This window comes from Chionomys nivalis, chromosome 7 (assembly GCF_950005125.1).
Source record: "Chionomys nivalis chromosome 7, mChiNiv1.1, whole genome shotgun sequence".
NCBI lineage: Eukaryota > Metazoa > Chordata > Mammalia > Rodentia > Cricetidae > Chionomys > Chionomys nivalis.
In genome coordinates this window covers 85,057,539-85,077,882 of record NC_080092.1, presented here as the reverse complement: position 1 = coordinate 85,077,882, position 20,344 = coordinate 85,057,539, and the positions used below count along the sequence as shown (strand labels likewise).

Below are 20,344 nucleotides of genomic sequence, written 5' to 3'. Positions count from 1 at the left end.
CTTTCCAGCTCTTATCATGTGGTTTTTGTCCTCTAATAACGTTGTGTATTGCAACAGCTGTTAAACTAACCTTGAAAACTACATTTAGCAAAGGTCATCCTTTTTTTGTATGTTTCTGAATTCATTTTTGCTTTAAAGGGTTTTTATGACTATATCATAAAGGACATTGATCTGTATAATTTTATCATGTGGTTTTTGTCTGGTTTTGGTATCAGAGTGATAATGACTTTAATTGAGATGTGCCTGATTTCCTAATAACTCAATGAAGATAAAAAAAGTTATAGGTATAACTAATGTTTAAAAGTCTGTTAAAGACGGAAGAAACCTAGAAATATCTCCTGGGGCAACAGCAAACACTTGAGAATGAAAAAGGCAGAATTAAATATGATTTGTTTAGGTCACAAAATTTCCCTATGTAAACCTTTTACTTATTTTGAAACACTTAGGGTAGAGGTGACAAGTCTAACACTTTAGGTCACTGTCACCTACTTGGCTCCCTTAACTTTTCTTTTAATTGGGGTACTTGCATTGCTACCTCATTTTGGTTATGCTTTTAAGTAACACTTCATTTTGGACTTGTTGTAATGATTTAGGCAGTCTTCTGAAAAAGGTGCCAGAAGAGAGAATTGGAAGTGACTAACATCTTACTAATTGATCTTTGTCAATTGATAGCTTTCATCTTTTTTCTTTTACCATTTTAAAAATAACATTGGATAGATTTAATTTTTTTTTTTTCTATAGATCAGGTTGGCCTCGAACTTTCAGAGATCTGCCTGCCTCTGTCTCCCAATTGCTAGAACTAAAGGTGTGCACCACCACCGCCCAGCCCAAGGTTTTATTTTTAAAAAATTATTTTGTTTTTGAAGCAGGTTCTTACACTCTGTGCCCCTGGCATTTCTGCAACTTGCTATGTAGATCAGACTGGCTCTAGAGCTCCTAAGTGCTTAGGTTAAAGGTCTGTGCTGTCCTGCTTAGCTGGACAAGGTCATGCTTTGATAGTACTATATTCTAGGAATTGCGAGTTTTTCCCCCCCTCTTTCTTTTAGCATAGTTTTTTTTGTCCCTAGGCTGATCCAAAAGTCACTCACTATATAACCCAGACTGTCCATGAACTCTTGATCCTTCTGTCTTGTTCTCCCCAATACTAGGATTACAGGTGTGTAGTATATTGCCTTGTAAAGTATTTATTTTTTTAAAAATTATTTTAGAACTATCTTTTGCTTGCATATGTGTATATGCATGCCTATTGCTTTGCAGAGGTCAGAAGAGGGTGTTGGATTCTGGATGGTTGTGAGCCATTAGGTGGGTGCTGGAATCAAACCTGGGTCCTCTGCAGACATGTGTCCAGCCCATCTTCTTCCTTTTTCAAGGTAGGGTCTGGCTGTGTGGATGAGGCTGGCCTATGCTTGAGATCCTTCTACCTTGGCCTCTTGTAGCTGAGATTATAAACACAACACCAGCATGCCTGACTTTCCTCTTCTTTTAACATAGAAAATAGTTTCAATTTGTTATTATATGGTTTTTGTTTTTGCTTGAAATTAGTTTACTTGGGATAATTTTGTTAAATTTGTGTCTTTTTTTTTTTTTTTTTTTTTTTTCTGAGACAGGGTTTCTCTGTAGCTTTTGGAACCTGTCCTGGAACTAGCTCTTGTAGACCAGGCAGATCTCAAACTCACAGAGATTTGCCTGCCTCTGCCTCCCCAGTGCTGGGATTAAAGGCGTGCGCCCGGCGAACATGTGATTTTTTTGTGTGTGTGGGTTTTGCAGTGTGCGTCTCTCTAGGAATGGTCTGAATTAGTCTGAATTCTATCCTCTATCCAAGTGCTCCCAGAATCTTGTTACAAATACCTTCTCTGCCAAGTATGGTAATGCAAGCCTGTGAACCTACCATTTGGGAGTCAGAGGCAGGGGCTGTTCATGAGCTCAAGGCTAACCTGATCTACATGGGAAGACCCTGTCTCAAAGAACAAAATCTCTTTTTTTTTTTTTTTTTTTTTTTTTGGTTTTTCGAGACAGGGTTTCTCTGTGGCTTTGGAGCCTGTCCTGGAACTAGCTCTGTAGACCAGGTTGGTCTCGAACTCACAGAGATCCGCCTGCCTCTGCCTCCCGAGTGCTGGGATTAAAGGCGTGCGCCACCATCACCCGGCTTCAAAATCTCTTAATGATTACCAATAAACAGAAAACTTCTCTGTTCTGGAAAAGATAAAAGTTTTGTGTTTTGTTACATAATTTTGTTTATCTTGGCAGAAGTATTGCTGATTTTCTTGCAATATTTGTTTAAATTAATAACCCAAACAAATTTTCTCCCTTTTTTTTTTCTTCTTGAGGCAGGGACTCTCTATTGTATAGCTCTGGATATCCTGGAATTCGCTATGTAGACCAAACTGGCCTCAAACTCAAAGAGTTTGCCTGCCTCTGCCTCTGGAGTACTGGTATTAAAGGTTTGGTTTTTTTTTTTTTTTTAAACCACACCTAGCTAGTTTTTCTTTTTTATTCAGTAGCTTCAGACCTTTTTTTTTTAAATACAGATTTTTTTAATTTAGTATATGAGTGCTCTATATGCATGTATGCTTGCAGAACAGAAGAGGGAATCAGATGACATCAAATCCCATTATAGGTGGCTGTGAGTCACCATGTTGTTGCTGGGAATTCAATTCAGGACCTCTGGAAGAGCAGCTAGTGCCCTTAGCCACTGAGGCATCTCTCCAGCCCCCTGCTTTAGGCATTTCTTATTCTATCAAAGTATGTTTTTATGTATACATAGAACCCCAAATTCAGTGGCTTTAGAAAGAATGGTTAGGCTGGAGAGATAGCTCAGTGAGCACTTGTTGTACAAGCACAAGTACCTGAGTTTGAACACCTAGCATCCTCATAAAAGCGATGCACTGTCTGTCTGAAGTCAGAAACAGGTAGATCCAAGAGTTTGTGGCTAACTAGCCTAGCCAAAATGGGTGAACTTTGGTTCAAACCCTGTCTCAAAAAATAAGTGTAGAGCCGGGCGGTGGTGGCGCACGCCTTTAATCCCAGCACTTGGGAGGCAGAGGCAGGTGAATCTCTGTGAGTTTGAGACCGGCCTGGTCTACAAGAGCTAGTTCCAGGACAGGCTCCAAAGCCACAGAGAAACCCTGTCTCGAAAAACCAAAAAAAAAAAAAAAAAAAAAAAAGTGTAAAGCAATATAGTAGAGCTGAAGTCTTCCTTGGGCCTCCTTATGGTTATGTATATTCACATAGATAATTTGTTTCCCCAACACAAACATGGAAACATACACAGAGACACGGACGTGGGGTTTGGGGGTGGAATGACCCTGCCTTAGAATGATGCACCTTTCAAAATCCCTAGGTTTGCCATGCTATCAGAACAGATTTTATGTTTTTTGTATTTTTAGAATTGGCAACTAACTTATGAAAAATTATTTATTGACTTATTTAGACACGGTTTCATGTATCCCTTGCTGGCCTTGAACTAATTCTGTATAGTAGAAGATAATGCCTTCTTCCACCTAAGTATTGGGATTACAGGTTTGGCCATCATGTCTGGAGTATGCAGTGACGGGTTGGCTGGGATTTTGTGCCTGCTAGGTAAGCTCTCTGCCAATGTGGAGTCACCCTTCCTGGCCCAGGCTGGCATCAAATTCAGGATTTTCCTGCATTAGACTCCTGAATGGCTGAGATTACAATGTGCTATTGTGATGGCTTGGGTTGAATTTTAATGCTATCTTTTGAATTATTCCCAGGTTATTTCTAGATTTAGAAGTGCTTTCACAGTTAGGGTTTTGAATGTTACTGTTTTAGTTGCTAATATAGTTAAATCATGAAGTTGCTTTAGAAGTTGTTTGTTTGTTTGAGATATGATTTCTCTGTGTAATGGCCCTGACTGACCTGGAATCTACTTTGTAGACCAGGCTGGCCTAGAACTAATAGAGATCCACCTACCTTTGCCCTCCTGAGTGCTGGGATTAAAGGTGTGTGCCACCACCAAGCCCAGCTTTATTGTTTTCTTTATGAATATTAGATCACTTCTGATATTCATATTAGAAGTGAAAGAATATATTTATGTAATTCTGGAGTTGTGGTATTAGTATGAATAGGAAAATTGTCTTGATTTTTAGGTGGGATTTATAAAAGGAAAGCTAACCAGGTGGTGTAGTGATTTTATTTATGTTTTAATAAATAAAGCTTGCCTAAAGATCAGAAGGGCAAAATTAAGCCACTAGAGGTCAGGCAGTGATGTGTGTCACCACTTTGGATGTATATCTTGTTCAGCCTAGATATAGTAGGGAGGGCCTTGGACCTTCCACAAAACAATGTGCCTTATCCTCTCTGAGGATTACATGGGGGTGGGGTGGGAGGGTGTGTGGAAGGGATGGGAGGAGAAGAGGTAGTGGGAACTTGGATTGGTAGTTTTTAAAAAATCTAATAAATTTAAAAGAAAAAGAAAAAAAAAAGAGTCCCATGTTCTACCAAACTGAGCTAGGAAGGCACTCAGAACGCAAAGGCAGATGGATCTCTGTGAGTTTGAGCCCATTCTGGTCTACAGAGCAAGTTCCAGGACAGCCAAGACTACACAGAGAAACTCTGTTTTGACAAACAAAACAAAACAAAACAAAAGAAGGTAGGGGGAGGGAGACTATACCTTTTTTTTTTTTTGAACAGGTTCTCCTGGAGCGCATACTCTAGAATTTGAGAAATAAATCATTATGTTATTAACTTAAGGTGTGAGAAATGTAACTCCAGCTGGTTTAAATAAGCAAATATTGTATTGTTTTTATATAGCCGGAAGTCCAGAAGTCATCAAGATGTCAGAATTAGTTGTTACAATGATGTAACTGTCATCAGGGCCAAAGTCAATGACAGCTATCCATTCTGCCTATTTTGATGCTGGTGGCATCTTAATGGTGTAAGATAACTTAACAGTTTAAAGTGTTAGTGTCGGGGGTGAGGGGTACTAGTTTTTTTATTTTAAGATAAATGGCTTTCTCCCAGTTCTTTCAGAGTCTTCCTAGGTGGCTTTAACTCTTCTTGTTCAGTCCTAATTAATCACCAGTAAAATATTTGGCCAATTGGACAGTCCAACTATGACTATTCTAAAAGTTAGGTTAAAAAATGTCTATATTTTGTTTGTTTGAAACAAGATCTTACTATGTAGTACTAGCTGGTCTGGAACTATGTATACCAGGCTAGCTTTGAACTCAGAGATCTGCCTGCTTCTGCTTCCCTAGTACTAAAATTAAAGAAGTGGGCCATCATGAACTGGCTAGCTAGATCATCAAGTTTTTAAGAGTTGGGATAGTAGCAAGATCATGTTGTGATGAGTTTCTTTCACTAATATTTAAGTATACATTGAAGAAAGCTTTGCCTTGTTTGGTATTGCCATTCTTCTAATTTGGATTTCATAATCTTCAGATTGGGGTTCTCCTTTGCCATCTGTTGGTCCTGGAATTATGTATAAACATCTTCTGTAGCATTACTACTTATGTGGATATTTGTGTATATCATATATGTATATAAATAAATCTTACCTAGATTTTGAATTAAAAAGCCCAACCTAAAGATCTTTTCTGGATGTGTATGTAAATATATATACATCTATCAGTTTATCCCTGTGCAATTTGACCTTAGGACTCTATTCTGCCCTCCTGTCTTTGATATTTGAGAACCAAGATTATGCTTGAGAGTATACTTTTAAAAAAAGAATACAGGTGGAAACTCAAGAGAAATATAATTGGAGATGTTGGGCAGAAACCTGGTGAATTAGTGACTTTGTGGGCTGACAAACCTCTGTAACTACAGGGAGGGTTTTTTTTTTTTCTCCTCCCTGAGACGCTTAAGTGATACTAACACCGGAAACTGGTTTTGGTAAACCACACAAAAAATGTATTGAGCATTTTGCATCTTCCTTTTTGATAGACTTTATCCTTCTCATCTGCTGAGTTTGATGATTTAGTTGTTGCAACTTGTTTTATGGTATTTGATTTTTGAGTCCTAGTGATCATTTGGCATCTTTAGCTTTAAAGTGTTACTTTGTGTAATGTGGCACTTTACATTATACTGAGATTCTTAAATCCAGAAAAACAAATATCTTGCCGGGCGGTGGTGGCGCACGCCTTTAATCCCAGCACTCGGGAGGCAGAGGCAGGCGGATCTCTGTGAGTTCGAGACCAGCCTGGTCTACAAGAGCTAGTTCCAGGACAGGCTCCAAAACCACAGAGAAACCCTGTCTCGAAAAACCAAAAACAAACAAACAAACAAACAAACAAACAAAAACCCAAATATCTTATGTTAAGACCTTATTTGGGAGGAAAGAATCAATATCGTGCCCACAAACTAGTTGTCATGAGGAATAAGGTGCCACCACTTTTAAGTCAACGCTGGTCGGAACATGACAAGTTTGCTTTTGTTGTTCATTGCTGAAGTTTAAGCGGGGCAGTGAACTTTAATTTGGTGGTAGCAGGAAACATAAATATCATTGTGTAACGAATGCCTTTTTACCTATTTTGGCGGATCTGGCAAACCACGAAACCTAAAACAAGACGCGGGCTTCTTAACGAAAACTACAGTTCCCAGAGGACCCGGCGCTGGTGGGCCATCACTTCCCCTCTGGTCCCAGCTGCCCCTGCCCGGGCTAGCCCGGAGTCGACCGTAGCTCGCGCCTGCGCAATGGAGTCCGCTTATTTTTTTGGTTTGGCTGCTGCGGAGCGTGGAGCTAGGGCTAGCAGCCAGCCGTGTGCTGCAGTGTACAGAGCAGGGTGTAGGACAAAGGGCGGGTGGCAGGGACCGCGTCACTGGTCAGGGAGCTTCCTGCCCGCTCAGAGCACGGTTGGCCCTGGGGTAGCGTGGCGGCAGCAGCTTCCTTCGTTCACTGTACACACACTTCTTCGCTCACGTCCTCTCGCTCTGCCGCGCCAGTCCGCCCTCCCCTCATACCGGCGCGCGGCACCACCAGCCCCGGTGCGGAGGGAACGTGACGGCGTCAGCGCCTCAGGTTAGCCTCACCTCGGTCGGAGCGAGGTCCCCGCGCCGCTTGCCGCAGTGCCGCTGCCGCACGTACCAGGCAGCGGGCCCCGGCTTCCGCAAACAGAGGTGCAGATGCAGCGGCCGCTGCGAGGAGCCATGACTGAGGCGGCGGCGGCCGCGCCTCCTGGCAGCCCGCGGGGGCGGTGCGGCGGGCGCCCCCTGGCGGCGCGCCGGGGCGGAGCGGCCCGCCGCAGCCGCAGCCGGCGGAGGCGCTGCTGTCCCTCCTCCCCGTGTCCCCGGCACTCGCCCGCTCGCTTGCTCGCTCCATTCTCCCTCCGCTTCAGATTAAAGGGGGGGAGGGAAAAGGAGCTCGGCCGCCATTTTCCCAGTGCCGCCGCCGCCACCGCCACCGCTCGCCGAGCCGGCGGGAGAACCAAGCGCCTTAGCGAAGCCGACTCGTCTCGCCGCGGCGGCTTGGGGGGCGGCCGAAGCGCGCTCCCCGGCCGGGAAGAAGAGCCCGGGGTGGCGGTCGGGGTGCGGGCGCGGGTTGCAGACGGTGGCGCTTGTTTGTGCGGGGCAGGGGGGGGCGGCTTTACCCTCTGCCCCCGCCCGCCCTCCGGGGTTGCGGTGCCCGACCGTGCCCAGACCCGCCGGAACGGAGGAAGGCCGGAGAAAGGGCTCAAAAGAGAAGAAAAAGCGGCCGCTCCCCGCCGCCGCCTTCCCCTCCCCCTTCGCCTCGCCCCCCCGCCCGGAAAGTCAGGGCGGCTCCGGGCGCCGGGGGGGAGGAGAGCGGCGGGCCGGGTCGGAGCCGCCGCCGCGCGCCTCCGCCCGCTGGTCCTCGGCGCCCAGGCCGGGGGGCTGTTTGCAAACTGCGCCCATTTTGTGGGGCCGAATCCGCCCGGGCTACGCTCCTCCATCACGTGGTAGGTGCTGCTGCTGCTCCTCTCCTCCTCCTCCCGCTGCCCTTTCTCCTTCTCCTCGCTCTCCCTGTGGCTCCCATTTCTCCCTCTCTTTGTTAGTTGTAACTAGAAAGGCAGGGCAGGGGACGAAAAATCCCCGGAACTTTAAATGGCCTCTCCGGGCTTCCCCGCTGCGGGTCCGGGCTGGGAGTCGCCCCAAGGGCGGGGGTGTGCGGGGGCCCTTCCTCACCAGCTGCCGCCTCGTTCGCCGGGCTTTCCTTTGGCGTTCTATTTAAAAAGGCGGCCCGGAGAACATGGTTTATTTCCGTATATATACATATATATTTTAAAAAGATCAAAAACAAACTCTTGCTCTTCCCTTGAACTTCTCTTGACTGCAAAAGGCCTTTCTTTGCTTGAACACGTCTTGTACGTCTGTTTCACGGTTTGAATCACAACTCTGATTGTTAACATTTTTGTTGCTTGTATATTGAGGTCATTTGCGTTTTCGATCTAGTCTCAGGCAGACTTTTTTTTTTTTTGTAACTAAAGAGGAAGAGGCATTCATTTGTTTTTGAGTTGGAATCTTACTGTTTTTTTGGGGGGCCTGTTTTCCGGCTGACGGTCTTTCGATTCTCAGCAAATAGTTTATAATTGTTTTCCATATTGTAAACAGTCCTACCCCCCTATGTTTTACCTAGAAATCCTTTTGTTTTCCAATGTTGGAATCCCAAAGTGGATTTTTAGAGAAACTCGTTACTTAACTATTGCTTATTGATTGCCTTAGGGGAAAAGGGGTGACATGATGGCGCCACTTTAAATTGCTCTTTCCTCCGCCTGTTTTTTCCTCCTTTATCCTGGAGGTCACTGGAGCATTTTCCCGTGACCTATTAATAAAACCACACTTGAGGTTGTTAACTGTACAACTCCTGGGGGTTAGAATTTGTTACCTTAAGGATCGAGATACCCGAATCCTGCAGTCCCCAAAGTTAAGAGTAATCTCGCTAGTCCTCCAACCTAGCTTCCCTCCCCTCCATTCACAATCCTAGTGTTGCCATATCCTTCGTCACGTGGCAAGCAATCATCGTGGGTTTTTTGTTTGTTTGTTTGTTTGGGGGGTATATGTTAATATTTTAAGCTGTAGGTAAGGAAGCGGTCCTTTGTCCATTGGAGAGGTCACAATGCTTTAGTGTTTTGTAGGTTTTTTGTTTTTTGATACATTCCGAGAACATTTTAAAATAAACGATAAAATTACATAATCCTTGCCTTGCATAATCATGATATAGTTACAGAACTTCTTCTCAAAACTACTTTCAAGTAAGGAAAATCGTTACATTTAAGTGACTTCTGTTTCTTAGAATGGTCTGTAGTTTGTATTTCCTCCCGTATTTGTTTTTCTTTTAAAGGTTATTTAAAGTACCAGTATTTACAAAGGCATAAAGTGGGCGTGTTTCCCTTCCCCCTCTCCTATGGGCTGTACTTAGTTCCTTGTCTTACATACTCCCACCAATTTAGAAATTTTCAATTAATTGCAGGTGTTGTCTGTTGAGGCTTCCCCCCCCAACAGTGGATACTTTTGATTGTTTCTCTGTTGCCTTTTTGATAGAGAAGTTGTTTGTAATTCTTGTTTTAGAAGCATGCTACTAGGTTTCCTATTTCCTCATGACAGTTTTCTCATGATTGGATAAATTCTAATTATCCAAAAGTACATTTTATTCCCTGTAAGTTACTAAGTTTAAAAAATAAATATGAAATGTGATTCTTGGGTATCATTGATCTGTCTTTTCCTGCCATGTATGTTATCAATGGATTGAACCATTTTCTTTGCTAACAGTTACATCATGTCATGTGATAGGTGCAATGTGATGTGTTCTAAAAATAAGGCAAGGTAAAAATGCTCATCCCTTGGAAATTTTGAAAATGTATTATAAGTATGAGATAACGATCCTTAGTCATGGAATTCTGAATTGGATTTCCACCAGGTTTAGCTAACAGAGTGTACAGATCTTTTGACCTTTAGAATATTTGTTGTGATTTGTTGTGATCTCAGAACTTGGAGAGGTTTGACTTTTGAAGTGTGAACTACTTGGGGAATATCAGCTGTCACATAAGTTCTTAACATCTTTATTCTGTTGAACTTATTTATCTTTGATAACTACCACAGTCAAGTATATGTGAAGCAAATATTTATGGTTTGTTTCGTACATAATCGAGAGTCGTCAGTTATATATTACAGATTTTGGACTTTCCACCTATAGGAATCTGAAGTATTGGGTTGCTGCATCTTTCATAAAACCCTATTCAGACCATTAGTATCTGTCTTTCATGTTTTGCCATAATGTTAAAATCTGCAGAGCACTCTTTGATAACTTATTATTCTGTTGAGGAAAATTCTGGAAGCTAGAAAACGTTTAACTTACTTGTGAATTTTTATCAAGGTGAGAAGGAAAGAACCTTGTATTTTTTTCTCCTTGAATCATTGCCAGTACCTTTTCATCTCTAGTAGTGCTACACTGTAATCAGTGTTTCTATAGTTCAGACCCTGGATTTTGTTGTTCTTGTTTGGTTTTTCATTTTGTTTTAGGGTTTCTCTGTTTAGCCCTGGCTGTCCTCGGACAAGTTCTGCAGAACAGGCTGCCTCGAGCTCACAGAGATCCACCTGCCTCTGCCTCCATAGTGCTAGGATTAAAGGTGTGCACCACTATGCCCAGCTTGAATTTTGTTGGTTTGACCACAGATGATGATGGTGATGATGATGATTGATGGTAGTGGTGGTTTTTCAAGACAGGGTTTCTCTGTAACAGCTATCCTGGAATTTGCTTTGTAACAAGGCCGGCCTCGAACTCACAGAGCCCCGCCTCTCTCTGCTGAGAGGAAAGGTGGTGCACTACCACACCCAGCATTAATCACTTTTAAAGTGAACAAATTTTAGGTTTGGTATGTTTGATATGGCCTGTTTCATTTATTCTGCAAGCATGTGACCTTTGTGGTTGGTGATGCCTGTTTTAAAAGGTAGTTTAATATTGAGTAGTTGTGGTTGTGAGTGAAATTGTTTCCTTATTTTGGAAAATTTTTTCAAGATCCTCTTTAAAACGTTAATAATCTATGCAGTATATAGAAAGTTTTGGGTTTAAATGGGAATATTTACCTTTTTCTATTCATCTTCTTTGGGTGAGGGTTCCTAGGGATCATCTTCTCCACCGCCTTTCTAGTGAGGCGGTTAAGACACAGAAATGCAAGTGACTTTCTGGGAAAAAAATTTGCATGTTTTATATGTATGTATGTATGTATATATATATACATACATACATATTCCAGTTCCAGGACCTGTTTATTCCTTGATCCGGATGGAAGGGAATAGTGTAGATAAGTATGTGACAGTGATAACTGTCCTCAGACTACAGGTAGCATTCAGATATATTGCTTCCTGCCTCTACTCACAGGACTTTCCTAATTCATGCTGTCTTTAGTTGTCCATCTGAGTTTTGTGCTTACCTTTGGGGAATGGGAAGTACCAGTAAGAGTCCTACTTTGTGTGACAAATTACTTCATGCACTCTGGTCATGTTTTGCACATATTTTAGTGTCTGTGAACTAGTGTGGAATTTATTAGGTTAGAAACTATAAATATGTTCAGATTGAAAAATTACTAATGTAGATTTAAAGAAAATTCAAAAACAGTACAATAAAAAGAAGTTATTTTTTGTTTTTCTTTTTTTTTCTTTTAGGTAAAGGAAATGATCCAAATCTGTTTTGTACTAAACAGTCTGCAGGCAAGGTGTCGGGGTCCTTTATTTTTTTTTCTATTGAGGCACCTGCACTGTCTGGGAACAAGGACACTAATGTAAAATATCCTTCCTGAGACCAAAACAGCCTAACCAATGAAGGTAGGGGTTTATTTAAAATGAAGAAAGGATACAAAGACAGGTCTTTAAAAGCTAACAGTGAAGACAATACTCTGGGATTTGTTTTTGTGTTTAGCTACAGGTCTGGCCTTTTGAATATAGGCTATTAGAAAAACTTACCTAGACATAGTTGTGATTTACCAAAAAGCTTGTACTCAGAAGTGCTGGAATAGATATCTTTTTTTTAATGTTAAGATTTTTCTAAATTTTGATAGGGTGAGGTAACCAATTTCCCATGAATGAAAAATAAACTTGGGAGCCAGGTGAAATAGCACGAGCCTTTAATCCCAGCAGAGGCAAGTGAATCTCTTGACTTTGAAGCCTGCCTGGTCTACATAGTAAGTTCCAGGACAGCCTGCACTACATAGTGAGACCCAGTCTTGAAAGAAAAGCAAACAGGGATAGTCTGCAAGAAAAATTTAATGATTGTAATGATTGTAATCATTGTTTTAAACCTTTATGAACCTAGGTGAGGGGGTACCTTTTAAGGCTTTTTTTCTTAGGTTTTAAAAAAATTTATTTTTATTAGTTATGTGTATGCTTGTTTTTGTGAGAGGGAGTATAGCTGCCTTGGTGGCCAGTGGCATCGGATCCCCTGCAACTAGAGTTGCAGGTTGGTTATAAATTGCCTGATACGGGTACTGGAAACTGTCTAATCCATTTCTCTATTCCCCCTTTAAACTCTTTATCCTGTGTTGGCTACCACAGTTTGGCAAATACTACTTGTTTAATAAAAGGTTGTTTTTGTTTTTTTTTGTTTTTTTGGTGGTGGTGCTAAACTGTAATGCCGACTCAAGAGTTTTTCAAAACATGGTCTATTAGGCAGGCCTCCAACTCACTACAGCTAACTTAAGAACCTTGCATCAGTCTCCTGGGTGCTGGGCTTACAGGTGTATGACAACATGCCCTACATAAAAATTATTTTCCACAAGTCTGCTTTTCTAAGATTTCACCCCAGCTTCGTAGAATTTTAGCATTTGAATGACTATGCCAAAGAATTATTTATGTAATCATTGCCTCTGAATTTGTTGTATTTTAGTTCTAAGGTCTGGTTTGTCACTCCCCCCCCCCCCCCCACAGGGTTTCTCTGTAAGCTCTGGCTGTGCTGGAACTTGCTCTGTAGACCAGGCTGGCCTCAAACTCCCAGAGATCCGCTTGCCTCTGCCTCCTGAGGCGGTGGTCTGCTAGTTCTAAGTTTTTGTAGGTAAATTTCTTCTCTAATTGATGACATTGTTAAATGTAAAGTAGAGCTAAATTCAGTGTAATTTTTGTTACCAACAGTTATTACTTGAACCAGGACTCTAAACTGAGATTTTTAGTTACAAATTTAAATATTAGTTTCTGATCTTTAGAAAAAGTTGCTTCAGGGACATAAAGAATAAGGTCCCTCCCCTTTTAATTTCTTTAAAAAAAATCCAGAAAATAGTGCAGTTTAAGGTCAAACCTGATTAAATTCAGTTGCGGGCGAATGTTGAGGTTTTCCTTAAGGTTGAGTAATAATTTTGCTAAGAACTCAGATTCTCTCACTATTTGCTGTTTGGCCTTTATTGACTACTTGTTAGTACTTCAAGAGAGTGAAGAGGGTTAGGGCTAGTTTCTGATGTTTACTAGTGCAGGGATTTTATAGAATGTATAAATAAATGCAAGTGTATTGTGTGGCAGGAGTGTAACTTAGTGGTAGAATGCTTGTTTGTTTAGCACTTGTGAGAGGTTCTGCAGGGGGGATCTCTAGCTACACCCATGTACATATGCACAAAGAAATATTTAAGTCTTGAAAGTTTCACTAAGCTGTTTTTATGTGGAGAATAGGGACTATATGAAGACCTTAAATATATGTGTATACATATATTTGTATGTAATTCAGGTTTTTTGTTTTGTTTTTAGGTAGTGGAACAAAAGAAGGCTAATAGTATTAATTTTTAACAGTTCTCTGGTATTGGAGAAGTTTCTTTGTTTTAACAGGACAAGGTTTCTCCATGTAGACCTAGCTGTCCTGGAACTCACTCTGTAGACCAGGTTGGCCTCGAACTCAGAGATCTCCCTGTCTTTCCCTCCCAAGTGCTGGGATTAAAGACGTGAGCCACCACCAACCAGCTTGGAAAATGTTTTTAATCATTAATTAAATTTAAAGGGATAAAATAGGTTTTGGTGGAATTCTGGAATTTGATTTTGAATCCTGGAGAATAACCCTTTTCTTTTTTAATATCTTTGGGCTCTTCAAGAAGTCTCTAATTTTATGACTGTTCAAAACCACTAAGTTTGTTAGAGATAAAGGCTCTATGTGTTTCTGTCTGTGAGCTAAAGACTGGTAAGGAATTTGAATTCTTGATAGTGTATAAATTGATAAACACTGTTAATAGTTTGACTCTATAATCATCCTTGGGGGGAAAAAAAGCATTCTGGGGCTGGAGAGATGGGGGGTGCAGTTTAAGAGTTCTTCCTGTTTTTTGCAGAAGCCTGAAGTTTGGTTTTCAGCATGTATGCCAGGTGGCCTCACAACCACCTGTAAGCCCTTCTCCAGGAAATCCAGTGCTGCCCTTTGGCCTTTATGGGTGTGCACAGACAAATCTTAAATTTTTCTCACATTCTTTTCTTTCTTTGTTTCTATGTCTTAAACATGCATAAATTGGATCATACTTCTTAGATGGTTTTATATTTTTAAAATTTAAACTTTTAAATATTACAGTTCATTGAAAAGATTACATATATATTCTGCACCAATAAAAGTACTTCTGTTGGGTAGATTCCTAGAAGTATAGTTGCTAGATAAAAAGTTTGAGTAATTGCATTTAAGATTTGGTAGACATTGCCTTCAAAGTATAATGTAGCCAAATTTAATATTTAATATAGTTAAAAATTTTTCCAAATGATTGTGAAGCAGATTCTAATCCCAGCATTTAGGAGATAGAAACAAGCAGTTTTCTGTGAGTTTCAGACAGTCCAGGACCACGTAGTGAAACCTCCTTGTCTTAAGCTTTCCAGTCTGGGTATAGGTAGTTGGCTATATGAATGAGTGGAACTTGAGATTGATGAGGTTTACCCTCTATTCAGTTGGTAAATAACTTATTAGATTGTATCACCTCATGATCAGACATTTCCATTAACTTCTAGTGGATCTCCATTTTATTCTTCATTGTAAATACTTGGGTTAAGTTACTTAGGATATATTGGTCTGCTGGCACTGTGCTGCTTGTAGGAAATAGATTTAACACAAACCATATTGTCTATTTAAGAAATACATAGCCTAATGAGTGATGAGATGCGTTTATATTATACTGACTGCTATTTATTGCTCAGAGTGTCAGGGTAGTACAGATTATGAGGCTGGAGGGAGAGAGTGCTAACTCAACCTCGAAGGAAGGAGGGATACTTGCATGACTTTGTAATTTGGAGCTGAACCTTGCAGTGGTAGAATGGGTAAACATAAAGGAGGAGCAGGAGATAGCCTGTTCTGATAAGTGAAGTGAGAGCAGAGTGTAGAGAGCTTCAGATAATGTTGAATGCTAAGGGAGTAGAGAATTTGAAATTTATTATTCATCTAAGCATCACATAAACTGATCTTCCTCCTTCCCTTTCTTGCTGTTGATATGTATAGGCAAGATTGGAGACTTGTTGAGAATGGATAGAAGGATGAAGAGCTGGAGATTATTACTGCTACTGCCTTAATTATTGTACCTAATGAGGTTCTGAAGTAAGGCCAGTGTCACTAGAGATACAGTGAATGTGCTGATCATTCTTCCCATGGAACACCTTCCCACTTTGCTTATAAAAATTTAGATTGTTCTACACTGCTTCTTTGTTTCAGGATAGAGTTGGTTTTTGACCCACTTGTTCAGCTCAAGTGTCTTCTGGCAAAGTGGGGTAAACAGATTGCATATCTATTGCAATACTTTCAGGGTCCTTGAGCCTATGAGTTTTGTACTCAGTGTCTGCATGAAGTGAAGTAAACTACCCACTCTTAGAATTACTCAGAATGCTTCTGTCTTAGAAACTTTCCTTACTCCTTCAGACAAAACACAGAAAACTGTTTTTACACCTAATTTATATCTTACTTTTAGCATTAATGAGGTTGTACAATTTTTAGTGTGCCTTATTCTTCCTGTGGTTTAGACTTGACATTAGTAGACATGTAATGAGGTGTTTGTTAGAATGTAAACCACTAATTAAAATCACAATTCATTTGAATAAAGAATATTTATTGAAGGACAGAAATTAGTTTTGAGTTTGATGATGGAATGGGATTTTTTTGCTTGTTTGCATCTGTTTGTGTAATGCTGAATTCTACTTGGACCTGTTCCTGTGCAAAACCTACCTTGACTACTTCTCTGCCTGTGTCTGAGTCTCTTAATGTGTTTTCCTTTACTGGGTCTTGTTATTCTTTGTAGGTGCTTAGTAAAATATTTTGATATATATTTTAATAAATATATATTGGAAATAACAGATAGTTGGGTGTTCTTATTGACTTTCCTCTAAAAATTAAAATTCAAGTTTTAATGTCAAGCAGTTAAGGCCCTTCCATGTTAAACCTCCCATTTTAAACCTAGCCTTGAACTCTGTTTAGTATAATAGTTGTAAATGTGTAAGCATGAGCCTGGGGCTAGAGATGGTTCATCTGTTAAGAGCATTTCCTGTTCTTCTGGAGGACTGGAGCTTGGTTCCTAGCACCAATATGAGACTGCTCACAACTGTCTGGAACTTGGAGGATCTGACACCCTTTTCTGCTTCCTTAGGCCTACAAGCAATAGGTATACCCATATATACATGGATTTTAAAAAAATAACTCTTTAGCCAGATTGTGGTTGTACACGCCTTTAATCCCAGCACTCAGGAGGCAGAGAAAGGTGAATCTCAAGTGAGTTCAAGGGCAGTCTGGTCTATAGAACCAGTTCCAGGACAGGCACCCAAGCTACAGAGAAATCCTGTCTTGAGAAAAGAAAAACAAAACAACAACAACAATATATATATTTTTTACAAAGTATGAGATTTTTGCCTCTGCAACTTAGTGTGACCTTGGGCAAATTACTTATCTTGAAACATCAGGTTTTCCTCCCTTATAAAATAAGGACTGTAGGTTTACTAAACAGTGTTACTGTGAAGATTAAGTAAGACTATATGTAAAACAACATTGGCAGACATAGTAAAAGAACATTTATTGTTAGTAAATAGCAGTTTAACATTTTATATTTATTTTTCTGAGTGTATGTAGGCATGTGGGTGTGCATGCGTCCCCGGTGTGGAAGTCAGGACCAGGCTGGAGAGATGGCTCAGCGGTTAAGAGCACTGGTTGCTCTTCCAGAGGTCCTGAGTTCAATTCCCAGCAACCACATGGTGGCTCACCACCACCTGTAATGAGATTTGGTGTCCCCTTCTGGAGTGCAGGCAGATACGCATGCAGAACACTATATATACATAATAAATAAATTTTTAAAAAAGCATGTAAGATTCCGTACATGTCTTCTTGTGGAGGTGGGGGGAAGAAGGTCAGAGGACCACTTTGAAAGTTGGATCTTTGCTGGGCGGTGGTGGTGCATGCTTTTAATCCCAGCACTCAGGAGACAGAGGCAGGGGGATCTCTGTGAGTTCAAGGCTAGCCTGGTCTTTACGAGCTAGTTCCAGGATAGGCTCCAAAGCTACAGAGAAACCCTGTCTCAAAAACCCAAAAAAAGAAAGTTGGATCTCTGCTTCCACCGTTTTACTCCAGGTATCAAATTGAAGAAGTCAGGTTTGGTAGTAAGCCTGCTGAGCCTTCTCTCTGGCCCCATGAACAGCATTGTTTATGACCTATCTTCTAGTTAACATACCCTTAGTAATTATGACACATTTTTAGGTAAGAGGCTCAATTGTTATCATAGGAAAGTATTAAAGTGGCTCGACCCACATTTTAAAAATACTTTGTTCTTCTTCAGCACACTCCAGTATATATGCATATATTTTTATTAGACTACTACTGGGAGGTGGTGCACACACACCTTTAATCGTATCACTCGGGAAGCAGAGTGAAGCAGATCTTTTTAGTTCTAGGCAGTCCTGGTCTATAGAGCTAGTTCCAGGACAGCCAAGGCTACACAGAGAAACTCTCTCTGAAGACCAAAAGATGTATTGGGGGAGAGGGGTGTCCTGTGGTGTTGCTTCTAGTTACTTGATCAGAGATCACTGTTGTTGCTGTTACTGTCTCCTGAAACTATAGTATATCGTCTGATTTATTCCAGCTGCTCTTCGGGTCATCTCCCAAGTTCTCTCTGTCATTTAATTAGATTTTTAACAAAACTAGTTTGTATTTGAAGGCATGCCTTGGGAACTGTCTCCATGATAGTACTTAATGATTATACTATCTAGATAAAGGTGATAATCAGATAAAAGAAGAAAACTGAAGGAATTCTGCTTTTCTTAGACTTAATAAATTGGTAGTTGGAACATTTAAAAGAGAAATTCTATGGAGTTTCTGGAGATGATGTTTTGGACTAAAAAGACAGAAAGGTCTTTCAGGTAGAGGTAGCACTATAAGCAAAAATATGGAGTGTGGGAGTCTATGGGATGGAAGTTTCTAGGTCCATGATATCCTGCTGTATACTTGCTCTGATGCTTATTTTTAAGTTTCATTTTGAAGAATTTGAACTTGTGAGGAAAAGAATATAGCGACTTCAAGAGTATGGAAGTAAGGCGATAAAAAGTACAGCATAGGGGACTGGAGAGATGGCTCAGTGGTTAAGAACACTGTTTGCTCTTCTGGAGAACCGGGATTCAATTCTCAGCACCTACATGGTTACTCAGAACTGTCTGTAACTCCAGTTCCAGAGAATATGACACTCTCACACAGACATAAATGCAGGTGAAACACCAGTGCACATAAAATAAAAACAAATCACTTTAAAAAAAAAAAGTAAACCATAGTTTTCACTACCGAAATAACAGGAAACTGTTATGATGACCTAGGTGTGAGTTGGTGAGGACTTGGGCTGCACTGATAGGGTTAGTAATAGAGAGAATTTGCCAAACCTGAGCCTGAGAAATAATCAGTGAAAGAATTTGATCATAAAGAAGGTGACATTGGATGGATAGAGAGAACTTTCTCTGTATGTTGTCTTTGTAAATATCACACTTTTGTATATACCATATATTTGACTTTTATGTAGACTTAAGCCCCTTCACCTTCCCAGTTTAAGCTTTGAGAGTATTTTACTTTGATTGTAAACAGAGACTGCTTGTTCATTTCTTGGCTGCCCAGGCCCGAATAATCACACAGAAACTATATTAATTACAAAACTGTTTGGCCGATGGCTCAGGTGTATTTCTAGCTAACTCTTATATCTTAAATTAACACATTCTTTATTATTTTATATTTACAATGAGGCTCGTGGTTTGTTACCTCTTGCTTTTTGGGCAGCTGCATGACATCTGTTTCCTTCGGCAGCTTTGTAATGTCTCTTTGACTTTGCCTACTCCCTCTGTATATCTCTTCCAGTCTGGCTATATTCTGCCCTGCCATAAGCCAAAGTAGCTTTATTCATTAACCAGTAAAAGCAACTCATATACAGAAGGACATTCCACATCATTGATGACAATCTTAGATGTTTTCATTGCATTGTTTTAGTCATTAATGCTTGATCTCTAGACTTTTTTTTTCTATTTTAACTTGTAATCCGTCTATCCAACTGATTTCTTTCAGAACTCAGCTCACATTTGAGAAACTTAATGGTAATCTGGTTATCTTAAGCCTGAGTAAATGTTGGCCATTCATGGTCTCACATCAAAGTACTTTCCCAATGTTTTAAAAAATTGCCTTTTCTTTTCTTTTTTAAAATTGCCTTCTCTATTAATATGCTAAATATTCAAGAACATTCTTTATATTAACTGTGTTGGTATGTCCTGTGGTTTCCTAGAGCCTCTCACTAGAAAAGACATCACCATTTTCTTGTCCTTGTGTTTTCTTTTTATTGGGGGAGGGGTTTCGAGACAGGGTTTCTCTGTGGCTTTGGAGCCTGTCCTGGAACTAGCTCTTGTAGACCAGGCTGGCCTCGAACTCACAGAGATCCAACTGCCTCTGCCTCCCGAGTGCCGGGATTAAAGACGTGCGCCACCACCACCTTACTCTGTCTTGTAAAAGTTTCCATACTGAACTTTTAATGATGTTTAGATTTAGAGCTCAGCCAAAATCTTGCCAGCTTTATATATGCTTTTTTTTAACCATCCTGTGCTTAAAAGTGTTCTTTTTAGCTTTATTTTTTTTAATTTTGCTTTGTGTAATGAGGTAATGTTGAAAATTCCATTAGTAGAAGTCCTGTTAGGGACAGTAGGATTTTCTTATTTGATTTTTGCTTTTATTTTCAGTATAAGTTTGGTTGATTGTAATACTTGCCTCAATGGCTAGCCAGGTGGCCTTAAGCCTTCTGCTTGGGTCTCTTCAAGTACATGTTTTTTTTCTTGTTTTTTTTTTTTTCTTTTTTCCCTCGGAATACACGTTTACAGGTAAGTTTTCTTCACCTGAGTTGCTGACTAGGGTTATAAGAGGAATAAAAATGAAGTATTTATATGTAGGTTCTGACTTATATTACTCAGAAGTGCAGTGGGAAGAGAAAACTTCACTTCT

The 20,344-nt window shown here is 40.5% G+C and overlaps 1 protein-coding gene across 6 annotated transcripts in view; it reads left to right on the top strand.

Annotated features, from left to right (window-relative positions):
• The window catches only part of Kansl1 (KAT8 regulatory NSL complex subunit 1), a 129,969-nt gene that overhangs the window by 13,716 nt on the left and 95,909 nt on the right, over positions 1-20,344 (top strand). Inside the window, exon 3 of one of the 6 annotated variants that reach the window (XM_057774601.1) lies at positions 11,581-11,739. The exons of 4 other annotated variants lie outside the window; for them this stretch is intronic. The gene's annotated coding sequence lies outside the window, so the exon portion shown is untranslated. Of the gene's footprint in view, positions 1-7,303; positions 7,878-11,580; positions 11,740-20,344 lie in introns of those variants that run through there. One more of the 6 variants, XM_057774600.1, reaches the window with a different exon arrangement.